Here is a 12,539-nt window from a genome sequence, read left to right as displayed (position 1 = left end):
GTCCTTCTTTGTGCGCAGGGTGGCGCCTACAGCATTCACTCTGTTGATGATACTGTCCCACATTTCTATTTTCCTACTGTGATGAGTGTGCTGATCTTGTGCTCCAAACAATTGTGGCTCTACTCTTATGATTTCATCCACCATGACTTTTAACTCATCATTGTAAAAACATGGATTTTTGGAATGTGACATGGTGGAAGAAAAACACTAATGAGGGTGACAGGGACTTACTTAACAAGGGAAGTGCAATAGGGTGTGAATGGATAGAAGTGTGTGAAGGACTTTCAATGGATAATGAAATAAAAAGGGGTACCTGATCTATATACTCAATGGATTTCTTGTAGTGTAAGTGCAAAGGATTGTGGTCTGTGAAGCAGTGTGTTTTATAGTTTGCTTTGCAGGTGTGTCCACTTGGCCAATGTGTGTCAGTTTTGCAGTTTTCAAACTCATTCAATGTGCAGTTGAGTTACTAAGCTGATCGCAAACCACCATGGTCCTGACCACCATTGGCTGACTGCCATGAAGGAACTGTCACGGCAACTGTGTCCTTGTAATAATCTTGGTGTTTGACTGCGGTGCGGATGGCGCTGGAGGTCAGACTGCCTAGATCCATGCCGCCACGCCCCTGTCTGTCTGCCATTTTTGCTTGCCAGTCGGTGTCCTGCCTGTATGACTTGTAATAGGGCAGTCTGGAAGACTGCTGGCATGGTGATCTTTTAAGGACTGCCAACAGGGCCATCTGGTGGTTTGGCTGCCAAACTCGTAAGGAGGCCCCACGGCACAAAATATTGACATAAGTAAGTTAATGCCATCCGTGCCACCATACATAAGCCCACTTTCAGTGCTCACATATGAAAATCAACCGCAATACAACTATTAAAGTGCTTTCTGCTGGTTACTTGACTTATTAAAATGTAGTAGGGATATCTGCTGGCTAACTAGGTCTACTCTGTGACTGCAAGGGAAAGCAATAAGGTGTGTTCCATATTGAGGTCGTTTTTCTCATATAAAGTGCAAAGTTACACAGTTGTGTAGCACAAGGAAGGGAGAGCAATGTAGAGCCACATTTACGAAATATGCATGCTGCTGCTGTCTTCCCCTGTGCTGGCACACAAACAGGCTGCTTAGTGCCATGCACACAGATGTGCACCTAGCTGTGCCCTTCAACTACAAAATCACATGCACACACTTTAAAACGTAATTGGGAACTATTTGGAGAAATAAATATATTTCTCCAACTTTGTGCCTGCCTCAAGAAGGTGCGATTTTTTTGGCAGGAAATCCAGTCCTGTAAATTTAGCAGATGCAGCTTTATGTCAAAAACAGGGGTGCTTGTGATGGAACGCCCAAGTACCACCCATGTAACACACCATGATGAAAAGTTGCGCAAAGCAATGGAAATTGCCTTTTGTGCTGAAAAAAGGGCATGTATCCCACAAAGCAAAACTGCGTGCTGGAAAGTAAACACCAACTCTAGAATTAGTGCTACTTTGTACAACTTTGCGTGGCTTTGTAATGGTGTAAAGGTCTTAATATATCTGTCCAAAAATATTTTCTTGAATATATTGAAATGATTTATATAGAAAATTTCCAGTTCCAGTATTACAATAACTTCCTAATTTTTTAACAGATGAGAAGTTAATGGGCAGAAGGAATTGGAACAAACAATAGACTCCTCCTGGTGGGAACTAATAGAACAAACCTTCTGTGTATCGTGAGGCTGTAGAAACACGATTATCTATTGACGTGGCTTTTAAAATGACAATGAAAGGCTTCCTCTGTCCATAATGATAATTGATATCATTTTCATCGTACAGCTACGCAATTTTGATGTAGACTAAATGGATATATTACATGAACTGCATTTGGGCATTTTAAAAAATGGGATTAAACAAACTTGCTTTGTTTCCCGCTGTTTTTATATGCAAATCTTCACATTTTACATGGCCACTTCTCTGCACACCAGAGCTACTTAAACGTTTCGCTGTTTTATGAGATGTTTGCAATAAATGTGATTGATGCTAATTTTTTTCTATAATTGCCTATTAGACATTCCAAATAAACTCTTTAGGGATATGTCAATTTCCAGCCAAAAAGATATGAGAGGAGCTGGCTGGCAATGGTTGAGTACTTTAACTGGCAAATGTCAAGATTTTCAGTTAGTTTGATGTTTAATTTTGCTGCCTACCATTTTTGATGGGGGTTAGCATCCCTTCCAGGCGTAGGGCGTTTTGAATTTCAATCAGATGCTGGCGTGGGAGAAAATGCTTCCTTCTCTGTGGAAGCAAATGGCTTTAAGCGACACACAAACTGTCACAAGGGTGAATAGCTGTAATTATATTGAGTGTATCCAGGAAATCAAGAATTCTGTTTATACTTTCTGCCTTTTTGAATTTATGTCCACTACAAGCCAACATAAATTGATTTTAATATCAAAACTTTTGACCTGACCATTGAGGTTTATTTGCTATGGTTTAATGTTATTGCCATTGGAATGAAAACATATAAAATCAAAGAACATGATATAGGAGGTCAGCGATTTGATCTACTTACTGCAACCCAGCTGCCATTTACTGTTATTTACAAATGGAAGCAGACTGGAAAATATGCATCATCTAAATAACACTATTTTTTATGCGCAGTTTCACAAGAGATTAATGTCTGCACTTAATCTGACACGTTGACAAAGACGAATGTGAAGCAGGCAAAATAACTTGTAAAAAGAATGGAAGATAACATGGGACTGGACAAGAAACATATTACAAGTAAACTTACCAAGTGAGGGCTTCAAAACGTGCCTTTAAAATGGAAAACAAACTACAGTATTTTTTATAATATCTCTCATTTTAAATGGTCTGCTTCTGTTTCTGAAAGGTAAGTGAATTGGCGTGGCCACTGTAAAGTGTTGTGCTTATTTTCATGAAAATGAAGGCGAAACGTATTGCAAAGTTACACATCCACACACAATCCATATAAATGTAGAAGTTCCATACATTTAAATTTTAACATCTCAAAATTTGAACTGGAAGAGAGTACTCATTTGGCTTTCCTATAGAGGACTTCTCAGGTGTGGCAAGCAGTTTTCATTATTTACAATATATATATATATACACACATTGCATATAAATCAATTTGCTTGTAGCCTATAAAGAGATAATGGTGCTCGTTCGCCTTTTGAGAAAACGTCGATGAACATTCAAGAGGACAATATGCTTCAAACAGTGAGCGTATATCGTATATCTTTTTTAAAAGATAAGAGCTCGAGCTCACAAATTTATATTTTTCTACAATGTTTAAGAGATCATTTAGCAGTACGAAAGTGTTGCAAATATTTAGTTGCCATTCGGTGGCAACTGATGTGTTGGATATCCTTGCTCTTCTACCTCCTGCCCGGAGATGAGAATGCAGTGCAGTTTCAGAAATAACCAAGATATTGAACTTTACTCCAGTAGACAATAGATTCTGGAGAGTTTGCTTAGATAAATATCCAGAAAGAGCAGATCTCACCAACTTTCGGTGAGCAGTGTGTGTTTTGATTATGACTCACATTGCTTTATAAGGGACTATTTCACCTGGGATTATCAATTCAGGGGCCTGAAGCAATGTGTCGAATGATGTGCGCTTCATGCTAGTAGTGAAACGTAGTCCCTCAATCCATTAGGAACACCAAATAAATTCTTACATGCTATAAATCAATAAAACCCTTTCTCTTCTTCCTATTACCATAACTGATTGATGCCTCAAACTGCTCATGTGCCCAAAGGTTTGTAGCAATGTATATAATAAAGGAATTGCTATAAAGAAGATGACGATGATAACAAATTACAATTAGGCGCTAAAGGTCATGAGATATGCACTCGTTTAATTGCTTCAGCAGAAACTTCTTGGGAAAAGTGCTTGACTTTTACCACTGAGACAAGGCCTGTGACAGTACTAAAGGTCCATATCGTGTTGAAACTCAATCTGAAAATTGCACTGATACTGACAAGCAATATAGCCAAACATTTTAGCTAGAAGGTGCCCTCTTTCTACTCATGCACGCCTCTACTACATTATTATATGTGCAAGCAAACTCACATGCTAGTGTGGTTGGAGACGGTCAGGCCTGCTGTCCCTTTCCCAGTTTTACATATGCCCTTTGTACTTCTCCTGCTCCTTCTGAGGGAGAGCGTTGTTTAGCCTCAGAGATTAGGAACATGTAAGAGCCAGGTGCAAGTCCTAGTACAAAATGTCCTTTGCCTTAAATATGGAACTGACAGATGTACAGATCTCTAATTCTCTCCCATCAGTGAAACATCAGGATTTTGTCGCTCTTCGTGATAAATCTGCAGTGGAATCTAAAAAATATTAAGGCTGGGTAAGAGTGTAAGCTAAGGTAGGGAAACGTTAGCATAACTTGTGAGAAATGTGGTCACACACTGGATAGCAAGCCCAGCTCAGTCCCCCCAATACATCCTGATAGATTAAATGCTTAGCAGTCTTTACTCAAAGTAAGCACTGACTATCTGAATGTTCACATGTAGGCAGCACTGGTAGCCCTTGAAAACACGTTACATATTTATGTATCCTTCAGTACAGCAAGATTTTTGAGGGCATGATTGCTGCTACCGTTTGCATGGTTAATTACCAAACAGCTCCCAGGTGCACACCCCAACCTGGAACTCAATTATCATCTCCCCTAAAGAGTAGGAAGTGGTATAGAGGTGGAGTGTGATGACAATCTGATTTGCAAGCCCATCCAAGTAATCCACAGTTAATTCTGGTAGACATATGTACTATCTTCACTCACAGTAACAAGTGGCCATTTGAATGCTCATAAACAGTCAGAGCATGCAGGCCTTAACACATGTTTTACACTTTCATATGTTGAATAAAGGTTATAGTCCTTGTTGGGGGTTGGGGCTTGAATTCCTTCAACAGTATCCAAGGATAGGTGTGATCACCAGTTTCTTTGAACAGACGGTCCTATAACCTTGTGAGAGAGAGTGGGGTTGCAAACTAAATACCATGCCCACCACAGGGCCAATAAGAGCATTGTGTTAATGTTGTACAAAGTAATCTTTCCTCTTAGTAAGTGGTGGTCATGTAGCTAGCTTGACCTGAAATGTTTTTTAGTCTGAAATATGTTATATTAAAACATATACGTTAATACAGTGAAATCAAACAAGAGTGGTACCAAAAAAAAGAATTGGATACACAAAATACTCATGATAACTTACATGACTATGCCATAACATATTAGAAAAACGTATGTAAACTCTGTCAGAAAGAGGAAAAACACAATTTAGAAATGTTATATAAAAGTTGAGAGGGAGGGAAAAAGTGCGGGAGGAAGGGAAATGCAGTAAGAAAGGTAATAAGCAGAATGAAGAAAAGAGAGAAGATCTATATTAGGATGTTAGACTGCATGAAAAGAAAGTAAGCGAGCCATTATTAGAGTGTATCATATTGATCAAGGAGGTTGAAATATCGTGTGTCAGAATTCATAGACACATATTGGCAAAAAAAAGAGTTTAAAGACAACCACAAGAAGTCTCTTTTGTAGGTTGCTGAACAGAAGTAGAATTGTCCCTCTCAAACCTATGCTTATAACATGACAAATTCCACCATTTGCTAACCAAAACATTGTTAACATTTTTGCAGTTACATGTAATAACTCAAAATGCAATAGCAATAAGAAGATCAACAAAATTACCTTTCATGTGATTGTGTAAACATGAAAAATGTAGCCCACCTGGGCAGACCTGTGGAATACTGAATGGCAGAGAAGCTACACAAATATCAGTAATTGTATTCCATACCTGCACCAAGAAAAACCTACTTTGGGACAAAAAAAGAATAACATCACTATTATCTGCATTGCAAGACCAGCATCTACTATTCTGAGCCAGTTTCATTTTGTACAATAAAGTTAGGGTGAGGAAGAGTCTATTTAAAAAAACAAAACGGTTTGAGTAGCGCTAGCTGAGCAGGAAGTTGAATGAATCTTGGACTAGATCTTGTCCCATAGAAATATGGGGAAAACCATGTTGAACTTTTTTTTCCAAATGGCATTTGGCTGTTTCTGTTTGTTAAGGCTACAATGCATTAATTGTTTGTAGATATAAAAGTTTGTAATGTTGGAGGTGGAATAATAGGAAGGGGATGGAGAGTTTGAGAGAGGTAAATCAGATGCAGAAGAGATTGGCAATGTGCATTTGATTACATTGATTAAAAGGTTTTATTGGGCATTGTAAGTGTGTGGAAGATGAAAATTGTAATGCTTAAAAAGCACAAACATGAGAACCATCCATTAAATGTTATATTGAATGTATTCCCTTGAGTAATCAGGTGCATCAACAAATCTTCTTATGGTTGTGTGTAACATTAGTATAGTTTAAACAGGGGAGGACTTAAAAATATCAAATGGTTTATGTGACATTTGTAGAAATTGTCCAGCCAAAATAGCTGAGTAGCTAATTGCAGGACAGGAGAATGATGAATGCTTGCATAATATGTAGAAATATTCTTAGAAATGTGAAGGGATGGATTCATGTGTGCTCAAGTTCTTGCCAAGGGTTGAGGGAGAATATGGGGTCATCAGACTTAAAAGTCCAAACTTGGTAAATGTAAAAGCTGAATGATAATTTCAAAAGTTTGCGAAATTAACTCCACCTAGTTGTTTGGGTCACTGCAGTTTGGCCAAGATATATGGGATTTATTTGCATCACATGAATTCCATAAGAATTTAACCAAACAAGTTTTGAGAACTGCATAATATTTTTGTGGAAATTTAACAGAAAGCATTGATAAGGCATTACTGGGTGAAGTCATCATCTTTATAGGGTCAAGACCCTCCGACCAAGAGAGTAATAACGGTGACCATTTGCCACAAAAGTGTATACATTTTGTGTTTGTTCTCTGCCAGGTTATTACTTACAGCTTCTGACATAGTATTGTAGTACAAAATGCCGAGGTATTTCAATTTTGTATACTTCCGCACACATTCTGTAGGCAAAAACATATCTTTGCGATAGCACTTATTAAGTAACATTACTTCAGATTTTTCATTGTTTAAATTGTAACCCGAAACTGAGGAATAGGAGTTAAGAATATCTAGAAAGGCAGGGATGGAAGTATCTGAATTTGACATATAGAGCAATATAACATCTGCATGTGCTGAAAATTTGCTTTCAAAACCTTTATATTTATAAACAGTGTGTATCAGGGAGGCGTACTGTTTTCCAAAAAGAGCCCAAGTTCTAAAACAAATAATGAAGGGAATAAAAGGCTATCCTGTCTAGTACCTCACATCAGTGGGAAAGATGAGGATTGCATGCCATTAACAAAGACCGAGGTTATAGGGAATCTATATAACATATGAATACACTGAATCATTTTCAAACCAAATCCATGCAATTGGAGAGCCCTAAAGAGGAACTTCCAGTCAATTCTAATAAATGCTTTCTTTGCATCCAATATAATTGTGGCAATAGAATTGAAGGATTTGGAGCCATCATTAATTACATTCAAGAATGTTCTAGAATTATCTGTGATAAATCGTCCCTTATCAAAGCCAGATTGCTCAGAATGAATTAGAGAATGAATAATATCAATCTGAGCTGATCCAGGAAATGGATCCATAATTTTTGGATTCTGATAAATCTCTATCTTGTTTAGGGATAAAGCATAAAAGCAAGCATAACATTGCCTCTAAAAAAGAAACTTTGAGCAGTACCTTCAGAACAGAAATGGATGAGACGCATATGTAATTTAGGTCAAAGAAGCCTGAGAAGCAGCGGTAAAATTCTACAGAAAATCCATCTGTCCCAGGTGTCTTATCAGTAGGGAGGTGTAAAATAGCTTCTCTAATCTCAGTAATAAAAATGTCCACTTCTAAATGGACAAAATCAAGCAGGAGCTGTACAGTTTTGGGTATGCTATTAAAAAATGAGTCTATACCTTCATTTGATGGGGTGTTTTCTGGGTGTATAGGAACTTATAATAGTTTGCAAAGCAATCTTTGTATAGTTTAGTACCATCTGTATCAACAATGGCAGTAATTTTCAATTTTAGTTTTTTAGTTTTTTATATAGCCTACAAGTCATTTACCAGCTTTTATATGGCCACCATAATATTTGGCATTAACTTTTAATGGTGTCCTACATGTATTATTTCTGCATTTCTTTTAGTTCTAGATTTTCATCTGTAAGCTGGGCAAAGTGTTTTTACAATTGGAGGAATAATATTCATCTTCCAGTTCTTTGGTAAGTTTAAGTATTTGAAGTGAATATGAATGGGCAGTTTCTTTTTAGTTGTGACATAATTGTAAGGAAACCTTGAACTGTGGCTTTGAAAGATTCCCAAATAAAGTTTCATTTGGAAGCTTTGGTAGAATTGAGATCAAAAACTCTTTTGTAAATTGTTTAAATTTGGAGATAAAGTTAGAGTCGTGCTAGAGATAATTGTTGAAACTCCATCATTTGAACATGAAGAAGCAGAGGTCAACTTTAAGTCCACTATTACTGGAGTGTGGTCAGAGATCTGAATTGTTTCAATCTCAGCTCTTAAAACAGATTGGGTGGCCTTGTTACTTAAAGAGATATAATATATCCTTGACCTTGTCTGATGTGCAGTGGAGTAAAAGAATCCAAAGAGTTCTGGTCTGTATAATCTCCAGACATCGATCATACTATGTGAAGAGATAGTTGTACAAAAATCCTTTTTTATTTTGTTTTGGAATGAATTTGGGATCCATCATTTGGTTTCAATTACCTTAAACAAGAAGGGGTGAGAGTGAAAATGTCACTATTTGGGAAGTGACATTTCCCCCCAAACTGAATATCAGTATCATTAGGGCAATACACATTGACAATACAGAAAGGGAAGTTGTTAATTTTGACATCCAGGAGTAGCTAAATGCCAATATCTTCCTGGTGAACAATGGCAACACCTAAAGCTTGATGGCATAAAATTAAACCTGAAAAATTAATCAGAAATTATTCATAGCCACAATGTCTAGGTTTGACAGATTTGCTACCATGTAGAAAGGCAGGCCTCAAAGACCTAAGTTTAGAGCTTAAACATAAGTAATTGCACCAATTTTAATATATGAATCAGCAACCCTCGATTTTGAAAAACAAATCGATTTTAAAATAGTGGAAGACAATTGCTTCAGAAATGATTGTTTAATGCCTGATGCATCGCACATAGTTCGGAGTGGCACTGTACTATTTTAACCTGGAGGTTCAGACAGTCAAGGTTGAATTCCTACCAGGGCTTACTGGGGTAACAGAATAATCTATTTCTGCACTTGCTCTTAAATATCTCTGTTTGGAAACTATTATATGGAACCGTCACTTAAAATTTGGATGGCTGGTGGTGATGGGGTAAAACACCTAATTCCAAATTAGAAATAAACCTTCTGATAATTCATACAGAAAATGTCTAAAGGGTATTATTTAAAAATTTGTTGCTGGCACATCTGTATAACAAAACATTGCACTCCAGTATTGCTATCTGCCTAATATCCCATTCTTGTTCATAAGGCGTTTGTTGCAGCAGACATGTGAGTTGCGGATACTGTGCAATACGAGCATTAGTCAACGCTTCCAAAATTATCGTTCATCTTTTCTCTCCTGTCCCAATTTTATTCTTCTTTGAAAACAATCCTTAAAGCTAAATTACAAACCTTCTATTAAGAAAGCATTCCAATTTCTATTTATTTTGGAATCTTATTCTGTAGTTCCATCTGTTGTATGTGTCTGAAAGATTTTGATGCATTGATTCTGATTTTGAAGTGGATGCAAGCCTATATTGATCAATTTAGCCTTTTAAATTTGTTCTCAAAATGGCTAAGTAGTTATCCTGTTTTTTAATATTTTTTATATTTGTGGGCCAGGCCATCTATGGCATAATTAAATGTATGCACTAATATTATTGAGACAAATCCTTTTACTAAGTGACATAATAAAAGAAAATAATTAAATAAATAGTGGTCACTTTAATGGACAAATCCAGACAGTGGTGATAGCCCTTGACACGTTTCATACTTTTGTACTCTTCATTATGTAGTTTGTCTTTGAGGGCATGATTGATGCTATGTATGCAGGTTTAAGTACAAAACTTCTCCCAGATGCAGAACTCTGCTGCCAGAAAAACAAGTCGGGATGGTGCACACATTAAAGGAACCCCTTCCATGTTCTCAAAAGTGCATTTGATGTAGTATACAAAAGAGCCATTAATCACAGTAAGTAGTAATCACTTCAATGTTCAAATGCAGGCAGTGCTAGCAGCCCTAAAAATATGTGTTTCATATATCAATATTTTTCAGAAGGGCAAAGTCTTTGAGCAGTTTGACAAAATGCATCAACATTATTTATTGTAATGTATCTGTGGTTTGGAAATGGAGCCAATTCCATATGTATTAAAACTGGCAAATATAGTGAAGTAAAAGGAGGCTGGAATCAAGAACTAAACATAGGTTTGAGGAGTATGGTACCTCAGAACATAGGACCATCACTTATCTTTTGTGGCATGCCTCATCACAGGGTCCTCTCCTCGTCTGAATGTGCTCACTAAGTAATGGAAACTTATAAGAAATGTCTATGTAGGATCCATATCATGATTACCCTAAATTATCCGGTGGTTACAATTTATTCCAGATGCCACTATATGATTAAAAAGCAATGGATGATGGGAGTTAGTGTTCTTCCTACTTCTCAAACTTCCACATGTTTTGCCCATATGTTTAGTTCGGTGAGTCAATGGCCTTCATTAGAATCGGTGTTTCCTCACAAGTCCCTATTCTAAGTAGATATGTAAACCATGTAGGTTTAAAGAAGAGTGTAAGTTTGAAGTGCTTATTTAAAAAAGAAATAGTGATAGTTTAAGTCATAGTTTAAGGATGCCCTGTTATGTCAAATGGGTAGGTGTTAATAAATTGTCTTCATCATGGAGACTTCCATTAAGCAATAACAATATTTTTATAACTGTAAGGCGCATTCATCTTTTAGGAAGACAAAGGGTATTTTATATTACCATAGCATCCAATGGGGTGGCACCCTATTGTTATAAAATTGGAGACATCAAATATCATAGATCTCAAAGTAAAAAATGCCTGGGTTGGGGAAAAAACACTTCTTCACAGCCGAAACTGTGAAATACCAAGACATGTTAGAATCCCAAGATATGTTGTGTCCTACTTACCAGCAATCTGAGCTAGGATAACAGTGACAATTGCCCCTAAAAAATTATACTGATTGTGGCTCATATTCCTTTTAAATCTCAGGTACAGACTGAGTTGCAATTGTACCTTTGCGTGCCATTACCTAGAGCAGTTGGTCTTATTTGGCACATGAATTGCTAAAGATATGATAGTGTACTAGTCTCTAGAGTCACAGGTTTCTGCAATGCCATCATTTTTAATTAGGAGAAATGACTATTAAATATTCAATAGCAAGGTTTCATTCTAATACTATATAAAGGTGATGTTATCACTCCCATACAGCAGCACTGACATGGAAATGTTCAGCTTGACCTTTAAAGCACTGTACTATAACTGTGATTACAATGGTAATAATTGTATTTATCATTTATTTATAATTAGTTCATGCCTCATTACTCCTTTTAACATTCAGCTTTCCATGTGTTTGTTTTGTTTATTCTCAAATGCTAAAAGGAATGGGAAGACTGTTTGGATGGTATATTGATCTAGCATTTTGTCCAATAACATTTGGAGTTTGGACACATTATTTGACGTATGTAGAATATTGTAATAATATGGACATAACTTGTCCCTTACATTAAAAGTGTGGTGAATGGAGCTGCATTGTAAACTGCAATGTCTTGTCTAGATGCAGAGCTCTCACGTTTCACAGGTCATTGCGTGAGTAACTCACCCAGTCTATGTTTTTTCTTTGCATGCTGGGAATTATAGACCTTATTTTACAATTGGAAGAAACGTGACTACAACTCTTAGCATACAACCATGAAACATGACATGCATTAGCCCAGTATAGTAGGACATGGAACAAAGCAACAACCTTTTAATGATTCTACTGTAGAAATATGAACAACTCATTACAACATGGCACAAATCTACTACCAGAAATTGCTAGATTTTATATTTTGACAGTCTGTAAGAGGGAAGTTACACAGCAATTGATGTTACTGAGCAGCAAAAGCCATAGACAACAGTTACTTAGCTCACACACCACAAATAACACACTAGTATCTATGAAGACAATTTTTAGGAAATTGGCCAGTGGTGAAACATTAGCTCAGAAGGAACATCTGTAAACTCTCCGGCTGCTGTCAGCACACTAAGCATGCCAGAAATTTGGGAAAATCATTCATGGATAAAGACCTGGCCATCTTTTCACCGTATAAGACATAGGATGCAGCACAATTACTTGGGAGTTTATTAAAACTCCCAAGAAGGACTAAATGAAGGTGAATCACACAAACAGATAGGACATTAGAAGTCACCTAGATTTTAATTTAGAAGGTGCAGGATTGCTGATAGGATGTAAAGTACAGGACCATAAAAATTAGACATG

Source organism: Pleurodeles waltl, chromosome 11, assembly GCF_031143425.1.
Source record: "Pleurodeles waltl isolate 20211129_DDA chromosome 11, aPleWal1.hap1.20221129, whole genome shotgun sequence".
Lineage (NCBI taxonomy): Eukaryota > Metazoa > Chordata > Amphibia > Caudata > Salamandridae > Pleurodeles > Pleurodeles waltl.
This window is presented reverse-complemented; position numbering follows the sequence as displayed.